Source organism: Bactrocera neohumeralis, chromosome 5 (assembly GCF_024586455.1).
Source record: "Bactrocera neohumeralis isolate Rockhampton chromosome 5, APGP_CSIRO_Bneo_wtdbg2-racon-allhic-juicebox.fasta_v2, whole genome shotgun sequence".
Lineage (NCBI taxonomy): Eukaryota > Metazoa > Arthropoda > Insecta > Diptera > Tephritidae > Bactrocera > Bactrocera neohumeralis.
In genome coordinates, this window is record NC_065922.1 from 40,957,084 (window position 1) to 40,975,023 (window position 17,940).

General features: G+C 35.1%; 1 protein-coding gene across 10 annotated transcripts in view; it reads right to left on the reverse strand.

Moving 5' to 3' along the window:
• Positions 1-12,518, reverse strand: part of LOC126759965 (uncharacterized) — a 43,181-nt gene extending 30,663 nt beyond the window's left edge. For 2 of the 10 annotated variants that reach the window (XM_050475255.1, XM_050475257.1), the window contains exons 1-2: positions 12,347-12,511; positions 10,710-10,883 (exon numbers count right to left, since the gene is read on the reverse strand). The gene's annotated coding sequence lies outside the window, so the exon portion shown is untranslated. The other 8 variants (XM_050475258.1, XM_050475261.1, XM_050475256.1 and 5 more) reach the window with 8 other exon arrangements.
• Positions 12,519-17,940: the final 5,422 nt, after the last annotated feature.

The window sequence follows — 17,940 nt, forward strand, 5'->3', positions numbered from 1 at the left end:
CGAAATATTGCAATAAATTCACAGAGATTGCGGCGATGTAATCGCTGACTTACAACATTATACTTTCACACCTTAAAATACATACTTATGCATGTATGAACGTGATATTTGGCAAGGATATTTACATGTATATTTTGTTCAAATTTAATAAAATTGTGTTAGTGACTGCCTCGCTAAAATTAATTATAATATTTACGTTCGATAGATGCAACTCGTTGGCTCAAATATTTACCTCATAGTATATAGTATTGCTTTCTACCTAGTTGTCAATATGGCTTGTAATTGATATTTACATATGTTCTGTACAAATAGCGCATGAACTAATAAGAGAACAATGTTTACGACTGAACAAGCATCAGTTCATTGTTTGATAGAGCTTACGAACACATAGTTTTTTAAGCCCAAAATGGAGCCAACTTTATCGCCAATGTCACTTATCAGTAACGAGTATAATTGGTTATACTTATGGTTATATTATGGTTAGGTTTTTCGATCTTTTTAATGTGTTAATAATAAGAAACATGAAGCTTCGAATAGCAATTACCCATCTAAAGAACAACAAAGCAGTGGGGTCGATGGATTGCCGGCCGAGCTATTAAAACACGGCGGCGAAAAACTGACAAGGTGCATGTATCAGCTGCTTTGTATAATATGGTGAGATGAAAACACGCCCGACGATTGGAATATAAATGTACTCTGCCAATCCACAAAAAAAGGATACCCCAAAATCTGCGCCAACTAATTGGACCCTATCAGTGTGGCTTTAGGCACGGGAAATCAACAACTGACCAGATATTCATCATGCGCCTTATCTCGGAAAAGAGAATATCTTTGTCGATTTCCAAGCTGCTTTTGATAGAACGAAAAGGAGCTGCCATTATTCTGCTATGTGTGAACTTAGTATCCTCGCAAAACTAATACGGCTATGTAAGCTGACGATGGGCAAAAACAAAAGCACCGTCAGGATCAGGAAGGACTTCTCCGAGCTATTCGTTACCAATCGAGATTCCAGACAAGGCGACATCCTTTCGTGCGACTTCTTCAATCTAGTCTTGGAGAAAATAATTCGAGCTTCTATAAGATTGTACAGCTATCAGCTATATAGCGATGATATTGATATCATTGGCCTCAACATCCGCGTCGTTAGTTTTGCTTTCTCCAGACTGGATGAAGAGGCAAAGCAAAAAGGTCTGGCAGTGAACGAGGGCAAGACGAAATATCTCCTATCATCAAAAAAACAGTCGTTCTACTCTCGACTAGACTCCCAAGTCACTGTTGACAGTCATAACTTCGGAGTCGTAGATTATTTCGTCTAATTTGCGACCAGTATTAACAGCAACAACAACTTCACCTTTGAAATCCAACACAAAATAACTCTTGCCAACAGGTGCTACTTTGGACTAAGTAGGCAATTGATAAGTACAGCCTTCTCTTGCTGAACGAAAACCAGACTCTATAAGTTACTCATTATTCCCGTCCTGCTATATGGTGCAGAGGCATGGACGATGACAACATCTGATGAGTCGACGTTACGAGTTTTCGAGAGAAAGGTTCTGCGAAAGATTTATGGTCCTTTACGCGTTGGCCACGGCGAATATCGCATTCGATGGAACGATGGACTGTATGAGCTATACGACGACATTGACATAGTTCAGCGAATTAAGACAGCGGCTACGCTGGCTAGGTCATGTTGTCCGAATGAACGAAAACACTCCAGCTCTGAGAATATTCGACGCAGTCGTAAGAAATAGAGGAAGACCTCCACACCGTTGAAAAATACCACGTGGAAAAGGACCTATTTTCGCTTGGTATCTCCAATTGGCTCCACGTTGCGAAAAAATTGCAGTGTCTACGCCAGTAAAGAAGAACAAGAAGACTCAGCATAATCCTTAAGTCCTAAATGAACTCCTAAAAACTACAAGGTATTTAAATACGCGCTGCAGCTTTGCGGAGAAACTGGAAATGAAGATAACATCTAAAAGTGTGGACAAATCTATTGTTCTTTTTTTGAGAAGAAACTCAATGTAAAAATCTAAGCAATAACAAACATTAATTCAAATGAGGGTAAAGCGCCCTGTTTATGGAGGTTTTCCTGCTGAGGGATTTGGGATTTGGATTAGCAATAATATAATTGTATAAAAAGCGTTTAGGGAAGTCAGATAAATGGTTTGCAGCAAAAATAACCATGATGGGATAGTACAAGTTGACAATGATCAGAAACATAGGAGCAGACTCTGGCCTCTATGGAAACCAGAAAACCATGTTGTTAGTTTAGATTAACCATCACAGTCATCAAACGTCATTCCAATAGAGAAGGTTGTGCTTTAATGAAAGTCAAAATATCAGAAAAACATTTAACATAAAGAAAAAATTTTGTCCGGCTGACACACCCGAAGGTCGTTTTCTGTTGAATAGACGGAAAATTTAGTTGCAAGTTGTCATCAAATATGTCAGGCTGAAATAGACTTCGTAGTTTGGATCAAATATTGAATAAACGTCAGCTATACCGTTATAATTACCACAAACGGAAACGTTATTTATTGAATGCACTTTCTATCATTGCCAGGTTGTTCGAATTTGGTCATAATATAAGAAGAAGTTTGCTAAAATTAGTAATAATATTTGAAATTCGAAAATAAATTTCTTTTTTGGAAGCAAACTTTGAGAACCGGACAAATTACTTTTATTTACTTTCAACTCAATCTCATAAATTGGATTGGTCCAATATCCATTCGAGTGTTGTACAATGTTATTACTTTAGATTCTCAAGAAATAGTTGTTATTTATATTCGCTCCAGAACTACAAACAACAACAAAACAAAGAAATTTTTTGTATAGCCAACAGACAAATCACTTTTGATTACAGATATTTTTAATCAATTTTAATCAGTCTGTTAATAATTTAATTCATATACCATAAGATTGTTATTTCAAAGTACATAAATTAAATTAAATACCAAGTAGTAAACGAATGCAGCTAACTTAGCATATACCTACAGTAAAACAAGTTTGCATGTATTATAAAAAAATAACTGCCTTTAATGCCTGATATGGTCAACTAACTGGTATAGTGAGGAGTATGAAGAATGTAGACAAGAGAAATCACACAGTTTGACGTGTAATAAATCTTTTTAATGCCAAGACATGGTTGGAAAATATACTTTGCATAAAAGCACGCCTTCATTTAATAGTCATTAATTAATCTTATGACTTAGTAATTTAAGGGCAAAGATTGGACGTCAAATATTAATGTTTAGTACATGAGCATATTTTGACACAAACATACAGCGTTGCTACCATAAAAAGAAATTCTCCTTAGATGCAGCCAGAAACCGAACTTTTCTATATATACATATATATATGGTACATACATTTGAGCAAAAGTAAATATATTTTTGAGGTTATAACAAATATCATTAGATTGAATGCCATTACTTTTGAAAATTTAACAATTTACCCTCCTTTTGCATAACTTTTTCTAAGGTTAATATTTGCACAGAAGTTTCAGCAAATTTAACCAAAAAATGAAAACTAAAAATTAACTTAAACTGGCTTATATAGCACATTAATTTTTTCGAAACATTTCTATTGACTCGACTGAAAATACTCTTCTAAGCGGCTGCACGATTTAACCATTTTATATTATTCATGCATTTACTTGGTTGCAGTTTTTATGCTCACTACTTTACACAGATTTCAAAACTAACTATGTGGCAAGCAGAGAATAATATGCTATACGCTGTCTTGATTCCACTTGACGTTGAGTTTGATTAGTAAAATGCATGGAAACATCACTTTCAGTTATCTCATTTCAATATGGCTAAATAGGACAGCCGCGACCACCCCACCATCATTACCCAGTGGTTTGCCCTGTTGGTAGGGTATTTAATTCATGATGTGTCAGCGCTGAGAGGCCGCCTGCGATGATGCGTGCCGCGCATATTTATGTATGAGCATGCTCATCCATCACTCCTGCAACGGCTAGATCATAAACCAAATGAGCGATGGGATGCCCTAGCAGCTTTAACGTATGCCAAGAGGATCTCATAAATTTCCCATTTACTAGTGGATATATATACTATACAAACTTTTTGCAGCTTGCAACAGAGGCGTGTATATTTGAGTACAGCGCTACATGCATCATGGATGCATATACTATTTAGAACATTACCAACACATGTGTCGGGCCAACATTTACTTGCTGAAGTCTAATTGAATCTAGCTTTATGAACTACGGAGCTTATTAATGATTGTCGTACAAGCAGAAGTAGCATAACACCGCATGCGGTGAGCTTCTCGGCGTTTGTATGTGTATGTGCTCAGCTATTACAGCAGTGTGAATGTAAGAAGGCAGCCAATATGAAATATGTATGACAATTTATAAAACATGGATGAACATTAATTCAAAATTAAAATGTTAAAAAACACTTTGCTCAATGGGTTATTTTTTAGCTTTGAATACACTTTTTCGAATACCAGTTTCTCTAAAAATAAAAAAATAATTTTCCACAAGCGTTTATCGTCTACTTTCCTGATCTCATGGCTAGAAGAGATAACTGAAGTTAACACAAATTAGTTCAGATAAAATGGAAATTAACTCTTTTTTAATTCTGCTTCAGAAAATTGCGTTCCATCTACACAAACTTTGAAAAATATTTCCAAATAAGACAGAGAAAACAATTAGATCGTAACCTACATACCCACTCAACAATTCAGTATAATCAGCAATTAGGAATGTAATATTGTGTGTACCAAAAAGCTCGATATTTTCAAATTATTTATTTATACCAACCTTGACTAGAATGGAAAGCCCTTACAAGAAACTTTGAGAAGTTGGTGTTAAGTCCTAGGTTGATGATTTTTCCGCTGTCATAATTGTTTATTATTACTATTGCCAAAAAACTACTAAAAGAATTGTGTGATTAAGGGGTTAAAATTTTTTTATTAATTTATTAAATTCGACAACAAAAATATTTTCCTAAATCCTCTAAAATATTTTCCTAAATTTTCAAGTTGATCCGGATAATAGTTTTGGAGATACAGCCTTGAGAACTTGTACGCTCGAGGCTAGCTAGGCTAAGTGCGCCGTCTCTAAACGTCCCGAAACTGTACTTTTGAGGTCGGTTGTCAAGATTTCTCGAAAACTACTCAACCGGTCTTCATGAAATTGTACATCGGTCTTTGAGATACAATTCTTAAAGACTTCGACGAAGGATGTTTGCTCGATTACAACTATTTGAAAAAGAGTAGAAAAATTTTCATTTATTTTGTAAAAATGTTTGCCAAAAATCCAATTTCTGTAAGGAGTTATCCTGCCAACGCGGGCGCATCTTTTTTGCTAGGGGTCACCGGGAATGGCGACGCAGTGGCTGAGTTTAAAATATTACCTTCCAAAAATTTCAGAATTTTTTTGTTAATAGTGTATGTTTGTAATAATAAAAAATTCTAATAAAATATTTCATTTTTTATGTGAGAAAAAAATTGTTGAAAAAGGCTGAGGAAACCCATGTAACCCCTTAAAAATCATAAGCCGTTGAACGAAAATTCCAAATTTCGAATTATTTCTTTTAACAAGACTTTGTAAGAAAAATAAAATTCCTTTAAAGATTCACATTTAAATACAAATACGAATACAAATGTAAGTTCTTGTAAGCAAGCTTTAACAACTGCATTTTAATAAAATTTGCATACAATTCATTCGATAAGACACCACTTCTCTGGTAAACAACTAGTGCAACCAATTTTAAATGTAACGTGCTAAACTTATTCAATGAGCAAAACAAAAATAATGAAGTCATTGAATATTTAATTGAACAATGCTGAAAAATTCTATGTTGCAATGCACAAAACAAAGAAATTCCATTCCACCGCAAAATCAACAAAAAGAAAAACAAGCACAAGAACGTATGTGTACCTCAATATATGTATATATATATATATATGTACTATATGTATAAATTGTAAATGGCTATATGCATATATGAGTCTATGCCTTCTCTTTATAAATGCGTTAATATTTATTTACAATTGGTTGACAATGGCAGCACTGAAAATTTATTATGCAAAAGCTAGACCGATGCGTCGCCTAACCAAATATATATATATTTGTGCTTCTGCGTACTATATGTGTACTCGTACATATGTATGAAAATATCTAGTAGCAGTTAATCTCAGACATGGGTAGGTCGACGTTGAAGCCGTTCGCTGCGTTGGCTGGCAAAAGTCACAAATTCAAAGAACGATTTCGAATGCATAAAAAGTAAGCAGCAAAATAAAAATGTAGAAAGACTTAAGAAACGAACATAGCAACGCGAACGCGATCCGCAAGCGTCAATGGTCAAACAAGTTGCCAATTGAATAATCAACGAGCCAACTATAGACTTTACGCCCACGATTGTGTCGCCTGTTTTGGTATGAGCCACCTTGTACAAGCCAACGTTTTATTATGTTACGAGCACATGTTCATTTCGCGGTTTTGGTCGATCGCATTTCTGTTAAATTAAGAAAATTTTGCAGCCCAACAAATAATGCTTTTATAATTTTAATGCGGCTTAAGATGTGATTTTCGCTGGATGGTATGAGTTTCGCAAAATGCGTAAACCGTCAAATGTTTGATTGATCGACAAACACCCACCAATACCAAAAGATCTACAAGAATGTTTCGTAGAACATGTCGAGTGGTCCATGAGACCTACCAGCTGTATTGTATAGTGTTATAAGTGGCATGTGGGTCGATAAGTTCGTATGCAGATAACTTGGCCGTGTGATTATGCGGCACAAACCGCATCATTTCCATGTTGGTGGTGTTTCGATGTTGGTGTCACGTAACCATTGCTAGTCATACAGCTGTCATTGCCATAAAAGTTAAATAAAAATTTTGAAATAAGATTTTGCCTTGATATGTGCTAATGGAAATCAACTTTCTTAGTTTTAGCAATAAAAATGCATTCAACATTCAAATTTAATGGACGATAAGGAGTATAGAAAGTTTTTACAATATTGCGTCATACATATACTACCTTAGGACTACTTTTATATTGGTGCTGAGATAAAAATCGCAAGCAATATTACCTTTTTTCTTGTCGCAATAAGCTCTGAAGCTTTTGTATACACTTATTCCCAAAACTCTTTAAATCGTCATAATATATTTCCAGTATACTAAAAGTCAATTCTGATACTTCGAATGTTTCTTCTTATTAGAATTAAGTAACATATGTTTGGATTTGTTTAAGATTTTATGAGCGTGAGCGTGCTAAGAATATTTAAAGTCAATGTTCGTGGAAAACAATGTGGATCGTTGTCTGATTTAAGAAAAAGGTGCTCATGAGTGAAAAAGTTGTTATAAATCAATATTATATATGAGTTGCAGATTCAGAAGATCTGTATTTGTTCGATTGATACATTCTCCACGGTTTATCTTCCAAGTTTTCCAACATAATAGGCATCAAATAAATATGATAGATACGTCTGCCGCAGTCAAAAAGCTGAGGAACATTTTCGATCCTTCTATTCAGACACGATAATTATGGCGACAGAACTGAAAGTTGACAAAAAAATCCAATTAGAATGGAAATGAAAACTTGCGAAGAATACTACAGGGACCTCAGTTGGAAACAATCGGCGAAGATTTGAAGACGCGCTTTTCTAGAAAAGCATTGAATGAATTTCAACTGAGTTTACTGCTTCCAGAAAAAGCATGTGCTTTGAAAACCAATGAAATGAGAAATTCTATTGATTGCTTGATAGAAAGATTCAAAAACCTTTTGGATAATGACACCGTCGTGCAACGTTTGAAGCTTAAAGGTGAACTTGATCACTGGCAGTGCCATTGGGGCAAAAGTCAACAGACAACAAATTACCGGCTACTGCATAAGAAACGTTAAAAAACTCCGATGTAGACCTATAGCCTATAATTCGTAGTTATCTTCGCATATTCTGCCTGTGACGAATGCGAGCAGTGGATGCGTTTTTTCGACATTTCGCCGCATGAAAACGTGACTGAGGACGAACATGCTTCAAGATAGATTGAGCGGGCTGGCGTTGCGGCACATGCTTCATGACATTGAAGTCACTGTAGAAGAAGTTCTCAAAAGATTTTCAAAACTTGGCCCACATCGTTTGGTTTTGTGAAATTTTTCTATTCAATACACGAACTTACTACAGTATTATACATTGCAATAAAGGATGTCACTCGCACGTCTACGATTTGTAATGTGTTTGTTTTTCAATTTAGTAGGATTTGATATAGAAGGTCGATTTGAAATTTATTCACTATGATATTTAACTGCCTAAAGACTTCTATATTTAATATGATAAACTTCTTGTTTCAAGTAAATATTTATTTCCCCCCAAAAAACTATGGATCCTGTATATATATACATACATTCTTGTTACGCCCTGAGCAGCGTACTGATTGTCCCAAAGCTTGTAACACCCAGAAGGAAACTCCGGGGACCTCATAAAAGCAATGCCCGCCTATCCGTCTGCTATATTTATATACAAACGAACAAGTCAATCAGTTTTTGAGACACCAATCTGAAAACTTGTACATGAATTTTTCTGCCAAGAAACTGCTCATTTAGGAAAGCCGATATCTGATCACTAAAGCATACATACATACAAAGTTAACGTTTTTTCTTTCTTTTTAATCACATCATCCCGTTTTACTTCTTTTACTTTAGGCCACTTAAAGGCGGTGATCTCTGCGAAATTGAAATGATGACAAATTGTTTAAGGAATAGAGGAATTGCTTCATGCCGCGAGTTTTGCACGGTTCATGTTAAGATCACACCATTCTGGTTCGAAGATATGTATTTTACAATAATATATTTACATATATTATATCGTCACCTGAAATGCAAAATAACGTAAAAACATTTTCGGAAATTTGCAGTGGCGTGAATGAAACACGAAATAAAATGGAGCATGAGTGAAACAAATTTTAAAATTGGTTAAAATTGGTTTATATCGGATCGCAGAACCTGAAAAAGTTGAACATGTGTAATCAATAAGACACTCAATTTCGAATTTTTTGATGATACGTTATTTTGCATTTCAGGTGACGATATGTTTGCGTATTTTAATTTTCGAAAAAAAATGTTAGCCTTAATTTTCGAAAAAAACTTTTAGCTTTAGTTCTAAGATCTGTTTTGGATAGAGTCTTGTGTGGAAGTTCACGCAAGGGAGGAAAGTCTCTGAGCACCATTCACTTGAGAGTGGCCAGAAATGATTCTTTTACATATGGCTCAAGCAGCTCACTACTTCCGGTTTTTGACCAAGTGTCCTCTAGAAAGCCTCAGACCAGCCGTTTGAAGGCGAGCTAAAGTGAAAACGCAAACTATCCCTCTCAGGGCTTAGCGCTGGGTTTGGGACCGACCACGTAAAAAAACGCCCCCAATGGAAAGGAAACAACAGCCTCTGACAAGAGACCTTTTAACTCGGCTATAACTGCCAGCAAAGAATAAGAGTTCTAATATCTGTACAATATTTTAAACCTTTTTCTGCCATCTAGGACAGAGATTTTATAACACAAACCTCCTGGTTTACTAAGGAAATATCGAAAAGTAATTATTGTTGTATTGGAATAAACTTGTACAAATACAAAATTACAGCGGTTTCATTTCACAGTTAGACGCAAATTTAAAATAATTTCTTAAACCTCTACATAAAACCTTTTAGTGACTTTTGAATATAATTATTATGACTATTGACAATGACATTTTGTTCCCAGCCGGAGCTAGTGAAAGACTTGACAGTGGTAACTTTATGAATTCTAATTTTTTTTTCACATAAAATGTTTCTTAGAAATCAAAACTATTTTATAGGAGAATTGTTGTATAATATTAGCCTTTGACTTGTTGCATTTCAATAAGAACAAATGAGAAAAGTTTTTTTGAAAAAAATTGACAAGAAGGCAGACGGGCTTTATCTTTATTTTGGTACCCAAAAAGTCACTATAGTTTGTAAGTTCTAAACCTCAATGTTATTACAACCTCTGCGAAAAATAGTGTATGCTTTAAATTATCATTATATACATACATACTTGTACTATATAGTATTACCTACATACGTACCCACTCATATTGTACTCTTAGTTATGTACGTACATAATGAATGTAGCCCATTTATGTATATTATTATAGGAGCGCAAGTTAATTTTTAAATGGGTTAATTCAATGCAACACACTTCGTCTGTCAGTTGCGTGCTTGGCTCAAATCACAATTCTTAATAATTATCCGAGTTGCACATGCAACCCGTTGGCATAACTACTTGAAAATCAGTTAGCTAACAGTCGTCACGCTTCAGTGGTAACCATCAAGGAGCCTTCCACATAGTTAGTAAACAACATATGTATGTATGTATATGTGTGTCATGTATGCGAATACACATGAACGTAGCATACAAAAAAGCACAGCTAGCCATTAAAATTTTGCTCTATCCGTTCGAAAAAACTAACTGAAAAGCAATTTCTCAGTATACGGCTGCTCTATGAGGCCATGAAAATATTTTAGGTAACAGCCATACGAAAACGATAAAACAAACTTTTTAATAAAATATTTACATTTAGCTTTCTTTTTAAAACAGTTTGAAATATGTAGGCATTCAAATAGTTAATATAACAGTTAATAATATTTCAAATAGTAAACATAATAATCAATTTTGCTTAAATTTCGAAAACTTGAAAACCTTATGCTAATTTGAAACTCACCTCAGTTTTGCGGGCATTCAAAATGTGTATCCAATATAAAATTTTAAACAAATTTAAGCTCTGTTGAAAAATTCGCTTCTGCTGAGTAGCCAAAGTCTCCAAAACAATGTTTTCAGTCTCTGTTATTTGACAAGCGGAGAAAAATACATGTACATTAAAACAAGTTCACGAAACCTACAACACAAATACGACCGAAAAGACTTTGAATTAGCCGAAAAAATGTACATATGTATGTACAACGCGCATATACAGCCACACAAAAGTATGAAAATACATACTTGTGAACAACGGCAACAAGCCGAGCAGTCAAGCTTAGCATCAGAAGCAGAAGCAAGTTAAAGCCAAAACTTGTTGCCGCCACTCACTGCCACATACTGCTACAAAATTTTGGTTGATGACGTTACGACGTTATATCTTAATTTTCTGGTTTTGAGTGTTTTTTATTTAAACTATTATTTTTCTTTGATTTTGCATTACTTAGTGCATTGTTTTGGTCGTGCATTTGATAAATTGGCGTTTTGTCTATTTCACTTTGTAGTTGGTTAAAACTGGAATTAATGAATCTCAGCTGTTTTTTATTCAAAAGCTTTATTTGAGGACGAGTTGAGAAGAATCGCAAAACACACGAAGCAATACTCGCATATGTGCATAAAATACGAACAACACTGTGAAGGCGAGACAAGCCAATGATTACCTACCGACTTGGCCCGTTCACCTTGAGTTGCCAAAAATTTAAAATGACAAAGCTACGCTCACACACTTCATTGGGAAGTTATTAAAAATTAGCCAATACGTGGAAGCAGTATAAGCTTATATTTCAAGCTCGAAATTCATTTAAACTTCGAATTCATTGAAGAGGTTTGATGCCATACAATTTGGCACTCTTTTTATAGGTGTGAGCGTTTGTGCAAAATTATATAAATGTAAAAGATATCTTGCTTAATTAAGATTATGGAACAGCTGAGTTAATGTATTTATGCTAATTTCATCAGATGGAGGGTAGGTGCAATGGTGAGAGGTATCTTTATGTGTACAATTAATGAAATTTTTCAATTTTCTCGTAAAACAATAATACCATTACAACTTAAGGTACATATATTAATAATAACTGTGTTCACAGATTTGTACAAAAATATCTATTTTTGGTGTTAAATCGCAAGCGTTGTTGTATGCATTTTCACTGCTGACCCCATTTGCTGGCATTTACACTCATGCCCTTGTTGTACAATATTTCAGTAATTAAATTTTTGTTGTATTTTTATTCACATTTACACACTTTTTCTAATGATTTCCACACCTTTGCACGAAATTTGCCATTACATAAAGGGTCAGTCGTTGCATAGTGTTAAAATTGGCAACTTTTGTTGTTGTTGCGCTAACGTTCAGCTCGCGCTCTCATTCACACCCACTCCTCTACACATGCTCCATTGTTAATTTTTAAATGAATTTATTACAACTCTCATTACAGAGGAATTCTGCTTGAATTTTTCGCTTCACGATATGTTGAAAAATTTGTTTAGTTTCATTGGAAAACCTTAACGATTCACGCTTAAAAAGTACCTCACTTCATGTACCCGCTCGCTAATATCGAAAATAGTTTAAGCCGCTATCGCAAAGCACTCATCTTTTTTACTCACTTCATTTAAATATTTGCTCGTCTTTTGTTTTGAAAACACAAAAGCGATCAAGCGACTAGCAAAACACAACACACTCCCCAACTGCCAAAAGTATATACATATGTATATACCAATAATGATAGTAAGTACCACACAATGTTCCGTACCGTGGCCCGCACTGTTTGATTATCTGCTCTCGACTGTTTTAGCCACTCGCGTCAAAGCTTACCTGCAGCCGCTTTAGCTAATATTAATGGTCGGACTCTCCACACACGCAATGTAGCTTAGCGGATAACTTGTTGCATTAGACAGAATCACGTCTAAAAGCGCTAGTTACACCTTGCCCGCTCAGCCGTAAAATCCAACACTTTAAACTGCTTCGCTCATACATTCTCTACAAGCTCAGTGATCGTTTTTGTAGACTTCTCGCGTACCGTTGACGCAAGAGCAGCTATGGGGTAGCGAGTTCCTCCTATTGCGTGGTGAATTCAAGAGCCGCGTTCATTAGAATCACGATTTGCTGTTGGCTTGATGCGGCTGCTGCATGCTCTTTTACAGATATTTACAATTTGAAATTTTGCTTAATTCTACAAAAGCATATGTACATGTTGTGTAGAGTTGCTAAACTCCCACTGTCAATAATTGCAATATTTTGTTACCAAGAAACTTGTTTCAGTTCGTTGGCTGTCTATATTCCGTCTGGCCATATAACGAATATTAGAAAAAGTCAAGTATGTGAGTAAAAATAAAAATTTGAAATTCCGCACCCATAGCATAACTCCGCCAATATCTAACTAAACTGAAAGAGGTGTGAGAGAGTGATGTGTGAGGGAGTTATGACTTGTATATTTTTTACTTATTTTGTATACTTTCTGAGAAATATTTATTGTCAACAAACTTTTCCCAAAACACCACCGGTTTTCGATAGGGCGAGTTATTTCTGATCCTATGCTTATTTCATTGTTTTATTTCAGATTTTATTTTGTGCCATACTCACTGCAACTGAAGTCTTTAATCTTGAACAAATTTTGCGTTAGGTAAAGTGTTCAATAGCAGCATCCAATGATTTAAGTAAACAGCAAACCAAATAATTTCAGGTTTCCTTATGAACACCTAAGACTGTTGTGGTTTTGTTTTTTCTTGGTTTTTAACTTCATTTTGTGACTGCCTGAAATCCGTTATAATAAAAAATTGCTAACCGAATATAGAAGCGTCTGATTGCATTACCCGAAAACGGCTAATTACAGCTACGCACAAGGGTATGTGATTTGTTGAGTTCGTTGAGTAATCCTCTACCGCTCTACTAGTTCATCATAATGGTATATGTGAGACAAAATAAAGTTGGCAATGATATCACCCTTCCTTATTTTGCAAATTTCATAATTTCGCGAATAAAAGAGAGAAGGCAACCATGCGATAAATGCTCAGGTAGGCATTCATTAAAAATTCAAACAAAATGTTTATATACATACATATGCATATACAATAAGCAATTAACAACGAAAATCAATAGTTCGAAGGGTGTTATTAGTCGCGTAAAAGCGCTGACGCGGATGTAACAAATTATTTGACAATTTCGTAGAGGGAAAAGTAATTAAGCAGCCTTAAAGCTTACATTACATAAATCCAACATGATATTTATTTTCGTATTTATTTTATTATAAGTTCTTTAAATTCCTTCCGCCTGGTTATTATTTCGTAGCCATAGGCTAATAACACTAAAATACGCTATAATAAATTCTGGATGTACGGTACAAAAGACTTAAGCCACGAACGCGCAATTCTACTTCTTACTGTCATACTTTCCATCGTACACACGTGTCGTTATCGTGCAGCAGCATGTGGGCGGAGTTAAGCACCTTAACTTGTAATTTGATATTTTTTAGCTTTCTTGTGCCCGCATAATATCTGCACTTATATAAGTGCTTATAAGCAAATGATCATAAATATGTTTATAGCCGGAGTAGTAATCAATTTTTTATGCTCAATAACAAATACGCCCGAAAAGCCTTTTATCTCTAGACCAACTAAATAGCTCAAACCAGAATTGTTGTTTCTTTAACTCCACTCAACTTCAGGTATTCTAATTCTTTTGGTTGAGTCATCATTATTGGTTATTTCTTGATGCAGTTATTAGGTGTGCGTACTCCAACGTTTTAGAGATTTGATTCCACATCAAAGAGAGATCGTTAACTTCCGTCGATTGCCTTAAAATATTTAGCTAATCGAATCCAAAATTAGGTTAATGAAAAGAACAACACACATTTCATTTGTGAACACTAGAGATACAATAATGAGAAAATACGAACAAGGCGAATTGAGTAGCCATCATTGGTACATATAAACAAATTACAGACCTTGAACAAGAGTTGTCTGGTGAAAATCAAAAAATTATTAATTAAACCATTAAAGCGACTCCATGTAGGTTGATTATTTTCTATTGTTCGATATTTTCTGCTTGTTGTTGTGAAAGTACAAAAGAAAAGTTAATAACATGTGAAATGTACCTTGTGTTTGTTGCGTTTGAAGTGCGCTCAGCAGGAGCTCAGTGATCGTAGTAAATATAAGCTAAACTTTCAATAAGAACTTTACAAAACTTTATATGCTCTTATGCAGTACAAAAATGCCTTTGTTATTAATGAGAATAGTTGGAAAATTTTTCATCAGCTATCTAAGCTAGAACTTGCAACTTTTTTAACCAGTAAGCATCATTTAAGTACCAAATTATCTATTGTCAATACATAAATGTCCAAATGTTGGATGTTTAAATTATTGAATTTGAACAATTCCTCCGTTGTCTTTTCATTTGTGGAGATTAATAAATGCAGCAAGAAATCAAAAGCAGAAAAACAGCATTATTATATAACTCATAGGTTAGGTTGCTAAAACCAATATACATTTTGTACAAAATAATACATTTAGAAGATGCACTCATAAGCGCTGCTGAACAGGGAAGCCTCTGCGACCTGTGCTACTCTGGTCAGCTGTCAGTAGCATGCGTATAGGTAAGTTTCTACAGCTGATTCCTCATTTATGTATCGCACATAGGTAAAGGTAGTTGCAACAATTACAGAGGGTCTAAGTTCGAGTGTAACCAAATATTTTACACCCTACCCAGAAAGTATATTAAGTATAATTCTTCATTTAAACCTCCCGCTTACATGGAAGACAGGAACATTTTTTTCCTAGGTTGGTGCAACTGTCCTTAATTATGATGTCAAAAAATGGATTAATTATGATATCCTTTATGGGTGTGGTCCAATTGCACCTATCCACGAACTCGTCCTTACTTTTTGCTAAGGAATACATGTATAAAACTTCATTTCGATACCTCATTTATTCAAGTCCTTGCAAGCTGATAGACGGATGAACGGAGTTGACAATGACTGATTGATCATTTATATATATATAATGGGTGTTCCAAATCAAACAGGTCCAAAAGATTGTCAAACGAGTGTTTCAGCTTGTTGGCCGGTATGACCGCCAGTATGCCGGTGCAAGCCTTTTGAATGGCCGCTACGTCTGCACAACGCTTTCCTTTCATGGACAAATGCATTTTTCGGAAAAGGAAAAAGTCTCACGGTGCCATATCAGGTGAATACGGGGAGTGGTTATTGGTTAAGATGTGATTTGGGTCAAAATTTAATGTTGGCTCTTTGTTCGAAGCTCATTTTCGCACCGATAACACGAACATACTGACACTTAAAACGCAATAGCTTCACTTCCAATCAATGAAATGTCACGAAATTCTCACTGGACAATCGATAAAGATAGCAGATAACGCACCAGTCGACGTATAGATGGCGCCACCAGGGGCGCTAGATTCAAAAAGTCCTGTTTACTTTGGAATGCACCTTGTATTACCCAGAAGTATACCGAAAGGGACATAATTTTGAAGTGATTTTGAAACCAAAGTGTATTTTTCTGCGATTCAATTAGCATTTCCGTTGGCAGTTATAATCTGGTAATCATGTGTATTTAAAAGAAAAGAAGGGTTGCATTCAAAGACGAGAAATATCGAACTAACTATCCTCTGATAATATATGCCTTTGGAAGCAAGTTGTTTCTTGCCTATGTCTGAAAAAGCCGAGTGAGATTCTAGAAACCTAAAAAACTTAAGTTTCTAAAAACTACACTCCATAAAATATTCCGGCATTCTAAGTGAAACTAAATCGAAATAATAACCACATCCTCAAGGCACTTATCTTCCTTGTGTTCTCCGACCAAACAAATACTTAGATGCTGCTTTCTGAAACGGTAAAATTGGATTTCTTCATAGTGAAGTCGTTTTGATCCGAAAAACATGTTTGATATAGGAACTTGTTTTTACAGAGATCGTTATAAAGAACTCCAAATTTGGAAAGAAGTAAATGAACGAAATATCTTAGAAAATTATTTCGTGTTAGAGAGTTTTCGCCTTGAATACGTTGTGAAATATTATAGTTCAATATACTACTAAGAGCAAAAAATAGAAAGGCTTTGATAACAATTTTAAATTTCTTAATTTATACTTCGATTGCGTAACGATATTGGCTGAAAATGTGACGAAAAACTCAAGAAGAATAATGCAATATGCGACGGCACATTAACGTGGTGCAAAAACCAAAAGTTTAGACCCCTCTTTTTACGAATAGCTTGGCGCAAACAACACACAACGCCGATTGATCGTCTGTTTCCGGTCGTAGGCATAGATCCAAGGCTCATCCAGTACAAATTTAACACGTCAGAGAAACAAGCGTATACTAGACAATAATGAATATTTTGACGTGAAATTTGACATAGATGTCACTGACAGTCATACCAACCTAGAAAAAACGACGAATGGAGTTTCGCGTGAAATTTAAATTAAAAAGTCTTACTATTTTTAGCCCACAGTCAGGAGGCTTAAGTAAAGGAATGAAAAACGTCTTTGTAGAGAGGTATCTGCATTGGCAAGCTTCTTAAAGAAGAGTCTGACTATATGTATGTGTACAAAGATACTTCGTGCGCTATACTTAAGCACATGACCCCCGATATAGAGTTACCTCACTAAAGTTATTGCCTACAGTTAAATTTAAAGGGAGTTATAATTAAAACTTCAACCGGCCATATTATATCACGTGTTTATTTTTGTACCACCTAAAAGAAAGCGTCGGAGACCCTATAAAATATACATTTAAAAATCAGCAAGCGAGCTGAGTATTTTCTTCCTAAGATACTGCTTTTTGTTAGAACGGGCGATATCGGATCACTATAGCATATAGCTCCCATACAACCTGAACGATCAAAGTACAGGTATTTTAAGGAATATTTTGTCTTTGTGAAGGGTATTATAGCGTCGGTGCAGCCGAAGTTAACGTTTTTTCTTGTTTTATAACTAATATCAGGATTTTCGAACATCCGGCTAAATTTACTTGATATAATTGGTGTTTGTATGTGAGGTACTATATGAAACCCAGGAAATTTTTTTATTAGGTATTTCCCTGGCTTTGACTATTGCAAGTTGCAAGCGTATCAAATGTTCGGTTGCACCCGAACTTAGCCCCACCTTAATTGTTTATAAACTATATTCCATTTTGTAAGAAGAAAGAAGACAGCTTTTGTATGTATATTTTTTAACAAATCGAAAAAATTTT